Here is a 14499-nt window from a genome sequence, read left to right on the forward strand (position 1 = left end):
AGCCGCACCCTGGACCATAACGTCCACGGGAGGCGGCGTATGACAATATATTCATGAGGATTTGGTTTTTCTAATTAGCTAAGCAAATTGGATGTGATGTAAATGGTTGCAAACTTTTTAAAGGCTTTAGGCCATTATGTGGGCACCACAATGTGTGTGTTTCTTTATTTTTTAAAAAGGTTGCAAAAGAGAGTATCATGTGGTAATGTGGCTATATCTTGGGAAGTGGAAATGCTTCCCTTTTTCTTTTATCCTTTAGTATATGTAAATGCAAATGAAATTGATTGTGGAATTAATGTTTTAACGTAATTTGATTATGTATTCTTCAGGGTATATATTTTTGTAATGGTTTGAATAAACCAAAACAAATAAATAAAAAAAATAAGAAATAAACATGGTGGAATTATAAAAAGAGACAGTTTACAATATATTTTTTTTAAAAGCCCTTGTGTTATGTTTTGTTGATAGCTACTTTTCCACACAAAAAAACAACGCTTCATCCACCCCTCTAAAGTTATGTACTATTATCCTCTGGTCACACATCTTTCAGGAATGGCAGTGGCGGCTCTGGAACACCCGGCTTTGTCACTTTCACCCACAGAGAAAGTTTCAGAGACAGAGTGAGTCAGGGAGTGAATGGTGGCACAGTGAGGGAGAGCGACAGCGACACGGTGCAAGAGAAAGAGCAAGCCACAGAAAGAGAGAGCAGAGAGGGGGCACAAGATCAGCATATGATATGCCGGGTACAGAAAGTTACTATTACACAGGGTTATTTTTATGAGTTAACTGCCAGCTAGTCTGTCATGGTGCAGACCAACATACACAGGACCTTTGAGCACGCTAACAAGTTTGCTGGTTACAGAGCACACATCATCCTGATAGTTCTTCTTTTCATTGCATGCTCAACCATCATCATTTCAATATATGTTATGCAAATATAAACGGTGTACATCATTTCTTTTCCCCAAAGAAATATTTCTAGTATTAACACAATAAGAATCATATTGGACCATATGGTCCTTGATCGTGTGGAGTAAAAAACATGCATACATGTTTACACACATGTTTTTCTACTGATCATGAAATGTTGATATACTTTGAAGGCAGAAAGGAGGCAAAGACCAAAATCTATATTTCTGCAATACCATTTGCTCCACCTCACAAATACACCAGCAGAGTTGTTGGTATCCCTGTAGGCTACAATGTGAAATCGGCACGTGGGATCGATCCCTTGGATGAAATAAACCTGACAAGGTATTGGAACCAGATAGTTTTGGGAATGCAAGAGCGACTATTCGAAAGGATTTAAAAACACTTGTACTTTTTGAAGCACCAGCTTTTTTAGGGATACCAATAACCAGAGGAGTTGCCTTGAGGACAACCGAGGGTCGAAACACGTGTCGGCTGTGATCGATACCACTGTTAAATAGTTTCAGAAACCTTCGATTTTTGTTTTCATCATTGGTTTACACACAAGTGTAATTATTGCAGAGCAGTTAAGCGCAAGTCGTCAGCATTAGCATATTTTCTGTATCCAATTATAATCCATTTTGTTATTGGTGTAAATCTAAAATGGAAACCTAGCTCTCCTGTGCAACTGTGCATATAGGGCCACTGACAAAAAGGATCAAAATTGTTATAGGGGGATTATTTACGTAGGAGAGCACATGTATGAGCTCTCTTCTGTTCATCATTTATGGAACTCCAATTTCTTTCCCCTGGACAAGCCCTCATCTGACACCTCAACAGAGATATGAGTAACGAGTGTGCCCTCATAGCTATGTGTCCCCTGAACCTTTAGTACCATGGCATCAGGGTACAAGAGAGCCTCTTCATGCAAATTGATGTGTTGGTTTTACTGCATGATGCCAAGCCTAAGTGGAGTACAGCTCACTGCACCATAGAGGTGCCCCTACCTGGAAACCCCATGTACAATCCATTGTCCAGTCCAACAGCCTGAAATCATTTGATGGTGACAGAGATGTGGCAAAATGAAGTATGGTGATAGCTACTGGTTGCCTAGGAGATCGAGAGCAATACTTCCCGGAATCTGAAATGATCCGCTTGTGAATGGTGTCTGGGGTTCAAGCCATTATTATTATTATTATTATTGTTATTATTATTATTATTATTATTATGGAATTTATTATTAGGATATTTGTTGAGCACTGACCCAGCTTCAGGAAGCAACAGAAAGCTTTACAATCAGGGGTGCATAACACGGTGAGGGAAGCAGAGAAAAAATGAGTGGGAAGCTAACATGGAGGGTGGACAATTGGCAGACTGGGGGTTAGACATTGTTACGCAGAGTCTTAGTTAGAGTGGGGAGTGCAGGGTGTGTGGACCTAGGTGTTAAGGAGGGGACATTCCTTGGAGAGGAAAGCCTTGAGCATTTTCCTTAACTGTAGAAGTGATGGGGAAAGTTTGATGTTGATGGGGAGGAGGTTTCAAAGTCTTGGATCATAGACAGAGAAGGCCTGTCTTCTGGTTCTTTCCTTCATGCACTGTCGGAATTGAAGTCTGCACATTTCCTTACTTCTGGTGGATCACAGGCCTCCGGAGATGCTTGAGTTTCGCAGTGAGGTAGGTTGGGGACTTCAGCATGACAGCCTTGTAAATTATGCAAGTGGATTTGAAGATGATGCAGGGATGCAGTAGGTGCCATTGCTTTCAATAAGGGTCAGGCACATGTGGTCGAATTTGTGGAGTACTTTAATGAGTCTTGCTGCAGCATGCAGGACACATTTCAGTAATGCCAGAGTAGTCACCAGAAGGCCTATCCAAGGGGCATTCCCACCATCCAGGTGGGAGAGGACCAAGGCTTGGACAAAGTATATGATGTTGTTTTTTGCAATGAAATACTTGTGTTTCCAGGGGCAAGAATGTTGGTACCAGGCTGTATATGTCTTCCTTGCTATGTACTGTTTGAACGTGAGGTGTCTGTTGATGTTGAACCCAAGAGACCTGGCACAGGTGGCCAGCTAAGGTGTGAATCCTGTGAGGTTCATAGCCGAGAGCCAGGTCTTTATGTCAGGGTTCTAGTGACTGAGCACTGGACATCCATGACTGATCAATGTGAGGCAGGCCTTGAACCTGTGGATGTTTTCGATGGAGGATATCTGTCATCTGCATATTTATGAATGTGGATGTTGTGTCGAGAGAGGAGGGTTCCGAGCAGTTGCATGTAACGATCGGAGATCACAGGGATAGGATGGATTCTTGTGGGACTCCACAGACGATGGGTAGAGTTGGTGATCTGGAAGAATCCATTTGTGGAAACTGTTGGTGGTTCACAAGGTAGGATTTGAACCAGCTGAGGACGATCTCACTGATCCCCAGGCGGTGATGAAGATTGTCAGTAAGTGCCTGGTGGTCTACTGTGTCAAATGCTGCTAAGAGATCAAAGATAACTAGGAGGTAAGGATAGCCATCATTGAGGATTTTAAGGGCATTGTCAATCACCTTGATGGTAGCAGTGTCTATGATGCATCTGGGTCTGGAGCCAGATTAGTAGGACTGAAGGCAGTTATTGGCTTCGATGTGTTGGAGGAGTTGTGTGCTACTGCTTTCTCAAGTATCTTAACTAGAATGGTAAATGGGGCAGTAGTTGCTGAGATTGTCAGGGACCAGTGGTGTTTTTTTAAGAATTGGGAGGATTTGTTCGATCTTCAGAGTTGAGTGGATGCTGCCTTGAGTTAGGGAGCTGTTGATGATTGTCAGGGAAGGGTGAAGTGCTTCATGTTGGAAGATTCTTGAGTAAGGCGGCAGGGAGGATGTCATCTGCATATGATGTTGCCTTGAGGGATGCTAAGGTGGAAGTGAAATCTTCCATAGTTAGCATCGCGAAGGTTCTCCAGGTAGTTGTGGTTTTGCGAGGTGGGATGTGCAGTGTGCTGTCACTTGTGGCGTTGGTTTCTGTGTGTTGGTGGATCATGTTGATCTTGTTGATGAAGAAAGAGTTGAGGGCGATGGATTTTTAAATGGTGTGCTACAGGTCGGTCAGGCAGTGGGTTGATGCAGTGCTTGATGGCTTTGAAGAGGTCTCTCTCTTGACCTTGGCTATGGGGTTTTGGTAGAAGTTGTCCGTGGTTGTGTTTATCAGTCGCCTGTGTGTAGCACAGAGTTCCTAGAACAGAGCAGGGTCAGATGTGCTCCAGGATTTTCGCCAATTCTTTTCTTCATTGTACCAGGGTGCTGAAGGTTTAGGCTTGAGGATGCGCTGTTTCACTGGGGCATGGTGGTCTATGTTTTTTGTGGGGGTGGTGTTGAGTTCTTGAAGAAGTGAGTTGCAGTCCTGGTTCATCAGAGGTACATCGGCCCATGTGATTTGGTGAGGTCTTCTGTGAGAGACTGCACTGCAAAGTTCTTCAAGGATATGAAGGCTTGATTGCTTGATTTTCAATGGGTTTGCTTGAGAGGTGTGGTGTGACTTATCTCAATGGGGATTGCCAGATGTTCTGGCGAGTCGAGCGGAATAGTAGAGCTGTGATGAAGGGTGGGCAGTATGGTGATGATGAGGTCGAGGATATTACCTTTCCTGTGAGTTGGTTCTTTCGTGTGCTCTGCGAGGTTCAGTGTGTTGAGTAGGCAGTGGAGCTCTTTCCTCATTGATTTGGTTGCTGGGTTGTCAGGGATGTTAATGTCACTGAGGAAGATGTTTTTGGTATGCACAAGACACAAGCCAGATAGAAATTCTGGGAAGAGTCTCAGAGATTCTGAATGTGGCAAACCTAACCTTGGCCTTCCACCTTCTATGTTCAACATCTTTGAATGACTCTCAAAGCACAGAAGAACACATCAACCTAGAGACTGAGCATGAGGTCATTCCTGAACCTATTACCTGCCAAGACCCTGCCAAGACCATTCCAGAAAGCAATGCTGTAATCCAGTACCAGCTCTACTGCACATCCCATTACCTAAGAGAGCAAGATCTACCTCCTACAGACACAGTGTGACTAGCTGAGTCATCAGTCCTCTAGGGTCACTGCTCTCAGAACCCTTAGAGACGTGGCATTGCATAGTTCCAAGAGCACTCGACAGCGAACGAAGCAGCTACAGAGCCTGAGCATTGCAAGTACTAAATATCTAAGAAACGTAGATACAACTGAGAGAAAAACCCAAAGTCAACGATAATCCAAAGATTATGTCTCCTAACTAAACTGCCTCCACTGGAGCCTGACTGCACCTTCTGACACCGCAGCTACATGTCGAATCAACCAGACAGCTGCATCCCACATCTCCAGCTGATCATCATCTTCCTTGGGCATACTGGAACTTCCAATGGCTGCTTAAACAGTGGGTACTACACTTGCCATCGGGGACCAAGCAGCATCATGACCATAGTCCTTCTCAGCCAATAACATTCCCTTCCCCTGTGGGAACGTTTACTTTATCTCAAAGTAATACTGTATTACCATGCATTCTGGTTTACCTTGCTAGGACTGATCGTGTGGCCACGGATAAAACTAGGACCAGTGGTTCCTTCTAGGTGCTTAAGGTCTCAAGAGCCCCAGCAAGATCATAAAGCATAACAATAGCTGATTTGACTAGGTTTAGGAAGGGGCCCACAGAACCTAAACATAGGGAGAGACGTTGCTAGGGGAGGGCTGGCTGGCCGTAGTCCTGTTTTTATTTTGGTTGTGTCCCTGGATAGAAGCTGAAGGGCTACAACCAAAAGGCTAGCTAGCCTTGAAACCCGACAGCCCGACATTAGCATAACCCCAAGATCATTTCCAGGCCTAGCAACACCCCTGAACATAGGGCTGGGCTATTCCCCTCAAAATAGACCTTTGTAACAGCTACTGTTCAGAAGCGCACAAAAGGAACAGTCAGACTCCCTTTGAGCTGGGAAAACATTCACAAAGAGCACTGAAAGTGAACAATTAGGGTGGCAATAAAGTGAAGCAGAGGGCCTTAATATTTAACTAATTTCTGCAGAGATAGGAGAAGCCCTTTTTCACAGAAGAGCCCCCTTTCATCTCAAGAAAAGATGTTTAAAAGTGGGTAGAAACAACAGGTCAATAGGATCTGCTCTGTTAGGCTGCAAATAACCATGAGAGTGTTTGCTGTTAGTAAGAGCCTAGGCAACATGTCAAATATAACCCTCATTTTCATTTTCAAACTAGGTACTGTCTTCCTGACGCTAAACCGCATGCCGGGTTGGAGCCTCTCGTCAATGGCATAGTGCAGTAATTCAGGACCAGCCCTAGGATTATGGGGGCTCTGGGTGCCAAAAGATGTGTAGTGCATCACAGAAAATGGCATCACAGTATAAGTCTTTGAGGTCAATTTAGATTATTGTATTATGTAAAAAGAAGTTGCCAGCAGTAAACCAAGCCACAAATACACTTTGTGATGTCCTGTACATGAATGGAAACTCATAGCACTGCATATATGGCAGTATCATGCGTGAGGCTTTTATTGGAGTAGTGGGCAGTGGCAATGTAAGCTGATTTATTTCTAGTGACTTCTCATTTTGACAGGTAAGGTACAGAGAGATAAAATGGTTTGCTCTAGAACACACACCTTGGTGTATTGTAAATCAGGCAATTTAACACATCTTCCCTGCTTTAGTTGGAGGAAATATTAGCACACGGAGAGCGTTATTAATCTCAACTCAGCCAATCAGAATGTTTAGAGTGCAGTCCATAAATACTGGTATTGACTACATTCTGAACGTTTTGTCTTCAAGATCAGACAGGGAAACAATAATGCAATTTTCAGGCATGATTTTCTTTTTAAAAAGCTACTTCCTCTCTGGGAGGACCTCTTTTTTTGCTGCAGCAACCTATTTAACCAACGAAAGAGAAAACTAAAATATGGGGAAATGCTTTTTCTCGTTTTATATAGAAACTCTTTCGTTTTGCGTGACTCCTGATTTATGTGCATGTTAAACCTGTTTCAGTTTTGCAATAAAAATTCTGAACTCATGAAAACAACCATGTAATTGAAATACTACAAAAACAACAGGTATTTGCTAACTCAGTTTGTCTATATTCTTTACCCAATATTAAAGCAACCATTAAAACATATATTACTACTACCCCCATGTGCGAATGGCCTTACAGGTCCTGGCAGGGGGGGTCACTAATGCTTGGGATAATGGCCCACTAAGCCATACCTTGGTGAGAGGTCATTATCCTGCAATAATGACCTGTCCCTCGGTCTTTAAGTCTAGGGGCCTCATTATGAGAAGTGCGGAATTGGTTTAACGGCGTTGGTAATGCTGCTGGTGCCGTTAAACTCACTCCGCACTATTACGAGGTCCCCTTGCGGGACCCGCTCTGGACGTCTGGTTTTGCCAGACGTCCAAAGCGGGTCCCGCGAGGGGTCCAGGGAGCTAACAACAGGCCGGTTCGTAATGGGCCCGTTGTTAGCTCCCTCCCTATTCCCATTGAGCCCTGTGAGGGCTTGAATGGGAATGGGGAAGGACCGGGCCCGGGTTCCCTGAAGGAGGAAATACCCGGCCCTCCATACTCAGAATGGCCCGGTATTTCCCCAATCAGGGAACCCGGACCTGGACCCGATTTTGGAGGCAGCCACGCCCTTATTAAGGGCATGGCTGCCTCCACAGTCGTAATGAGGCTCTATATAGTTTATGACAGGTCTATTTGCAACATTGGTTTAAAACGACTAGTCTCGGTAGGAAAGCTCAGGGGCAACGTGCTCACCTTGGAAGCAAGACTTGAAAGCAAGATGACAGAGAGCAACACAGGTTCGACCCCCGGGTCCACGCTTAGAAACCTCTGGGTTTATAAGCGTGTTATAAATAACCTATCATACCATATCATAACATATGGCAGTGGAATGCAGTGTAGAAAATGTGATTGTGTTTTGCTAACTGAAGTAAACTGCTGTTTTGCAGCAGTTTCATGATTGCATATACTTTTTGGTGTATGTATTTTGCCATTTTGACTGTAATAAGAAATTAAGCTTTCAGCAACATTTGAATTATGTTTAAACTATAAAATGAGCTACACACTTAAACAATGTGTCCTGTTGTAACCAGTGGTTTCAGGGATGCCGTGGCAGAGATTGGGCCCACGGCAGACTGGGCAAAGTGCTTCTAATGAAGAAATCCCTGGTAGTGTGATCAAATCAACAAAGAGCTAGAACCAGAGAAAGCAAACCTCTCCAGTCTCCAGGAGAGAAACCTCGCATCCCACATCCCTGGCAATCCATAATGACTGGCCCTCCCTTCAATCTCCGCCATAATAGAATAGGTTACTTCAAAGAATCTTCACATGTGAACAGCTTCCACTTTAAATCAGCAGGCAAAACAGAGAGAGAGTTAAGCAGTTAAATGTCTGTGTAGCCCTGGCAGGACCCGCTTTCTATCTTTTACTGGGCCCCTTGGAAGGGGACATCTGTCACAGGCAAGTCTCAAGTCGAGTGTTCTTAGACGGAGTCCCTCCACTTCTTTCAGAGGTTGGACGCCATCCCCCTCTGTATTTAAGAGGTCGTGTGCAAAACAAGACATTTGGGCCTGAGTTACAAAAATGTTTTACCACTAGAAAGTCCAATGGAAAACATTTTTGTATATCAGGCTCCAGATTTTAAGCGCGACCGGGGGTACGAACCAGGTCGGGCACTTCACCACACACCATATAACCTGGTGAAAAATAACCAACAGCTAATGTTGAATGTCACATTTTAGGACTGCACTCCCCGGGGAAAACACAGACATTGATTCTTGGAGTTTAAAATGTGCAAACTTGTCAATATTTTCAAAACCTATTGGAAGAAAGTATCCTCTCTTGGTTGTTTGTGTGTGTCGATTTTCTGAAATGCAAATGCCCAATGCGACGTGTGCAGTTTGCATAGTTATGCAAAGCCAAATAAATGAGATGTGCAGATTTCACCTTCATGTGCTAGTGCGTGGTGACGTCACATCTAAGTGCGTATGCTAATGACCCCCCCCCCCCCCTTTTATTTTGAAGGACTTGACTCCGAAAGGCCCCCCTGCGGCAGGCAGAAAGGGAGACTCATGTCTGCAAGCAGCCCAGCGCCTCTAAAATGAATTGTATATTATTTTTGGTATACCAACTGCATCCGTGCTTGCGGGGACCCCAAGAATGCAGGGTGCTGGGCCACGTCACAGACTGCCCATGCCATGGACTGGCCCTGGAGTCTTCTCTTGGCTGAATCGTTGGATTGTGCCCATTTTAATGGCTAGTCCAACCAAATCATTTCAAAAGCCAGTCGCCACTTTACGGGTGATGTGACTCCCAGTCACTCAGGGCTTGATGAACAGTAAAGGGTACCTGTACCCCATTCAAAATAGAGCCTAGCCATGAGTTTGCAACGTGTGGCTCTCCAGATGTTTTGTACCACAACTCCCATGATTCCCCCTCTACCCAACCACCACTGTCTATGCTGGCTAGTCTGATGGTAGTTGTAGCCCAAATCATCTGGAGACCCAAAGGTTGCAGACTCCTCATTTCAGCAGCGTCTGTTCTCTCACCAGTAGTGTATGCATTTGGTCAGGTCCTCTGAGATTCTCACAGGTACCAGGAAGTCAGTCTTTTCTAGTATGAGACTATCTCACTCTTGATTGGTTTACTGGTTTTATCACAGAATAGCTGGTGTTGGGCATTATGGCATCCGTGGTAGATGTTATCTTAGAGAATCATATCTGTGCAATTAAATATGTGCAGATATGTCAACATTTTAAAGACTAACATGTTGCCTAGATTATATCACATCAATGCTAAATCTAACATACTAATCCCAATTTAGTCTATCAGCTGCGTTGAGATTTTTAGTTGTCTCTCTTTGGCTGATTCCACATATATATTTTGCTTAATGCTATTTTTACTCAAATATTGTATGATCATTTCAGTCCCAACAAAAATAGTCAAATTCGATGAGATAACAATGGAGGAATTCTGATCGAAGCGCCACAACAGGTAAAAAGATCACTGCTCCATCCAGGCATTTATTTAAGCAATAAGACCAGAGTTGGCAGGCCGGATCGCATGCGAACTGCCCGCAGCCCAACTTCGCTCAGACCTTAACGAGGAACCCCGGTGCTGTTATCACCCGATCCGGGGCCCCCGGCTTCAGTCTTTTGCTGTTAGCACCCTGGGGTTTCAATCTGGAATCCCGGGGTGCGGAAAGCAATGTCATTTTGTTTGAATGAACATGGCGTGTTCGAGGTACCCCGTTAATTCATACAAAATACATACCTCAGACAGCCACTGTGGACACGGGGTGGAATAAGGTAAGTGGGCTAGAGGGGTGGAGGGAAGGGAACAGGTACCAGAAGGAAGGGGGGGAGATGGCTGCACAGAAGAGCAACCTTCAGGTTGCTGGAAAACAGGCTTTGTTTATAGGATTCCGTCTGTGATACAAGCAACCTGATTGGCTGGCTCCCTCACCCCAGGTGATATTTCTATTTAGTAAACCACCCTGTATAATTGAAATACTCTCAAAAAAGGATAGGAGGAGAGAGTCTCTTTAGCTATAGTCAGGTACAGTAATTTCTGCAGATGCCGGAGTGGCCGCGCTGTTCACCTGTGGCATGGGATGATCATTGGTTGTGTGTGACCCCATTTTTTATAGATTCTAAAGCAGGAAACTTGAAGAACAGTAAGGCATCAGCGCCTAATCACCTCGAGCTAGGCATTTGCATGTTCGGCTCTACAAAAAAAATAACTGCATTCACAGTGATATTATAGACCTCAGCCATTACGAAGAAGAGCGTGGCCTCCACAGAAGTGGACTGTTATAGAGGACACCAGACAATCAGTGTCAACATGGGACCTCTCTAGCAGAGACACATCTCATGCTATATCTCATAGGTCTGCAACCTTAGGCTCTCCAGATGTGTTGGATTACAGCTTCTATGAACCCTCACGATTACCTATGCTGGCCAGAGCTGATGGGTGTTGGAGTCAGGAACAACCCCGGAGAGATGAAGGTTGCAGATTTCTGTCATATCAGATGCAATGACTGCTGAGTCTATTTTATAAGGGAATAACAAAAGTTATCATTTCTCATTGCATGGCAGTGTATGCAGTAGCTTCAATTCACTAGGCAATATGTGTTTATTTCTCCAGCATTAGCCTCCACGTCTGCTCTACCATGATGTGTGCTACAAGCATTGCCCTCAAGTTAAATGCTGCGAGCTTAAGGCAACAGTTCCTCTGCAAACCAGTGCTAAAGTGGCAGCTTCCACATGTGAGAGCTGTCGCCTGCTGGCAGATGCAGATGAACTTGAAGATGCAATGCCCTTCAGCCTTGTGGGTCACTAGTCTCACCCTTCAGACTTTGCTAAGCAAGCGAGATGGACCTTCCTTATAACATAAGCATGCACCACTTATTTCTATGGACCACACCCTAGAGACTAACTGGGGTAGCTACTGGAAATTCATATAGCTATGGCAAAGTCGTATGGGACGGCAGGTGCTGTGTTACCCTGATACGGCAGCCCCTATCTACTAAAACCATCTGTATCAACTTACTCTCTTAGAAGAGCAGACGAGTTCATCCAACTCTGAGAGCTCACATCACCTTTTGATGAGCCAAAATACACCATCTTTATTGAGGCCAGGTTATAAATATCTCCCTTAATACCATTGCACCCTGAAGGCCAGGCTGATTGGTCGAAGGGCTCTGAATCGTAATCTAGGCAGACACATTATCTCTGAGTATAAATGGACTTTAATGTCTTGCTCCCTGTCCATCAATAAAGCAAGATAAGGACCTTGCCAACGTGTAAACAGCCAGCTCATCATCAGGGACCAGGATACCTGCAAAGCCACAGTCCATTTCCCTTCTTCACAGCAAAACTCTCCCGGCATGAACACGGATGTTTTACTACCATCATTGTCCATGTTCCTACATTTCTAACTACTAATGAACAACCCATGCAAAATAGTCGAATCAAGTTGCATCATTTTATATGTATTCTTTCTGGAAATATTGAGTCAATGTGTTCTTTTTTGCTGCACACGTTCACTATGCCTCGATAAATACAGCATCACCTGTAATCAAATTGCTACTTTTAATGACCAAGACTTGGATATGCTCCATGTAAGCGTCTGGCCACGAGGATCAGAATCCATTGGCACGCGCCCAGTTCAACTATTTTGCTGACAATCCGAATGTCACTGTAAATACTGCAAGCAAATTACACTCAGATTGTGATGCTGGGGAAAGACACCAATCTCTTGCACAAGCCTGCAGGCCAACAATGACCTGCCCAGCGCCACCAATGACATCTCCAACTCCTACACGGCAGCGCTACCTCAAGGATGCAACCAGCAGCCTAAATCAGCTACTTCCAGACAATGAAATATTAGCTACCACTTGACTACTTTTCTCCTCAGCACTCACCCCTTTTATCGCTGATATTCACTTCAAGGCCGCATAAGTCATGCCAAAGAAATCCACCTCATGGGACATTCTTCTATGTCCATCTTGTATTTCCAAGGGCTTCTTACCTGCCAAGACAACATTGAAACTCCCTCACCACCATTTGGATGCACATGTGCCACAATGCCCAAAGTATATCCCAGGACTCTATGTTCAAGTTACTTGTCGTTTTCTGTCAAGACTTGATCGTCGTAAAGAATAGAGAAACCTCCGTCCACAAGTACCACACAGAGAGAAGTTAACACCACTGTCTGTGCGATCTTTGAGGCCACAGGTGGGAGATTCTTGAAGACCATAACCACGGAACACTGGAACCCCAAGGCCGCTGTAAAGCAAAATGCCAATTAGCATCAAACGATCACAGTCAGAAATACAGTGTACATAAAGGACTATGAGCGTCTTACCTAGAAATGGCAGTGATGGTGTTGCTAACCAGACAGAGCTTAGGGATGGTTTCGTGGAGAGGGCTCGTGAGCAGCACCCCAGATGGAAGTAGGGTGAGTTGAAATGACTCACGACGGTGTGTAGAGAACACCAACTGGCCCACCTGTAGCTGAGATTGGAGAACACAAAGGAAGTCCGTGATAACAATCCTAAAGTTTGCCAAAGGAAAACCAAGATCAGGTGCAGAATGCAAAGACAAAAGGGATATCCAAACGAAGTCCGTGTAAGAGATCTGAGGTCGTAAGGTTCGTGAAGCAAGAACAAACAGTGGTTGCCATACAGAGTTCGGAGGAAACAGCTGTGAACCAAAGAATAACAGGCGAATCACTGCTTAAGTACTGATTGCTTCCGCATCACGTGACACACAGCCGTATCACGTGACCAGGAACCAACTGTTACGTGACACAGACGCGATCGTCCATGGATGCCTTCCCCAATGCGCCATGGCAACCGCCAGTGAAAGAAGGGGTACCTCAATCGGGGCTGAACACGGCACCTGCCGCGCCCCGAATAAGTGGCATGGCCCGGAGGGAAATGGGGTATTTGCCGCTTACATGACCTCTGCCCTACGTGAGTAGCAGAGGAGGAAGGTGCAGGATCTGGGAGTGGTATGGGGCACCTAGATTTTGTAGGGACATGTGTGGGAGTGTGGTGTGTGACCGACGGGAGCGTGACAGAGCCCCCCCTCAAAGGCCCACGACCCCATGGGCAGGAAGGATGATCCCTATGGAAGCGAGAGACGAGGAGTAGGAGTGGGGCAAGGTTTGAGCAAGGAGGTTTGAGCAAGGAGGTGTGAAACACCGAGTGGAGCCACCAAGAACTCGGGACCCGGAGTCTATATGCCACGGGATTGACCCCACGAGAAATCACATAAGGACCAACAAACCGGGGTAACAGCTTGCGACACCCTGACAGGTTAAGATGCCGAGTGGACAACCAGACCTAATATCCAACTGAATAGACAGGGGCAGCCGACCGTTTCCAGTCTGCCACAGATTTCAGAGTAGATTGAGCCTCAAGGAGATGAACAAAGGTCTGTGAGTGGACAGTGGACAAATCACGGGCACAGGCAGTAGCAGCAGGATTACCAGAGAGGGATAAATCAGGGAAAGGAAGGACTCAGGGATGCTGACCATAAAGGGCATAGAAAGGGGAGAACCCTGTGGAGGCATGCACAGCGTTGTTGTACGCAAACTCGGCCAGATGTAGAACGCGGAACCAGGACTGTTGATGCTGTAGGGTCAGGCAACGCAAGTATTGCTCCATGGTCTGGTTGACTCTCTCGGTCTGCCTGTCCATCTCCGGGTGATAGGCCGAGGAGTAACGAGAGTTAGTACCCATCAATCTAGTCAAGGCACGCCAGAAGCGCAATGTAAATTGGGAACCCCTATCAGATATCAAGACAGAAGGTAACCCAAACAAACAGACCACGGACTTGAAGAACAACCCAGATAAAACAGGAGCGGAAGGAATGCCCGTGCACGGAATGAACCGTGCCATTTTAGTAAAGGAATCCACCACCACCCAGACAGAATCAAACCCCTGCATCCTTGATAGGTCTGTTACAAAGTCCATGGTGAGGGTATGCCATAGTTTTGAGTGTACGGGCAGTGGTCGTAGTAGGCCCAAAGGACGCCCCTTACGGTGTTTACACTGAGCACAGATGGAGCAGGTCTT

This window comes from Ambystoma mexicanum, chromosome 6p (genome assembly GCF_040938575.1).
Source record: "Ambystoma mexicanum isolate Mex_15411 chromosome 6p, UKY_AmexF1_1, whole genome shotgun sequence".
NCBI lineage: Eukaryota > Metazoa > Chordata > Amphibia > Caudata > Ambystomatidae > Ambystoma > Ambystoma mexicanum.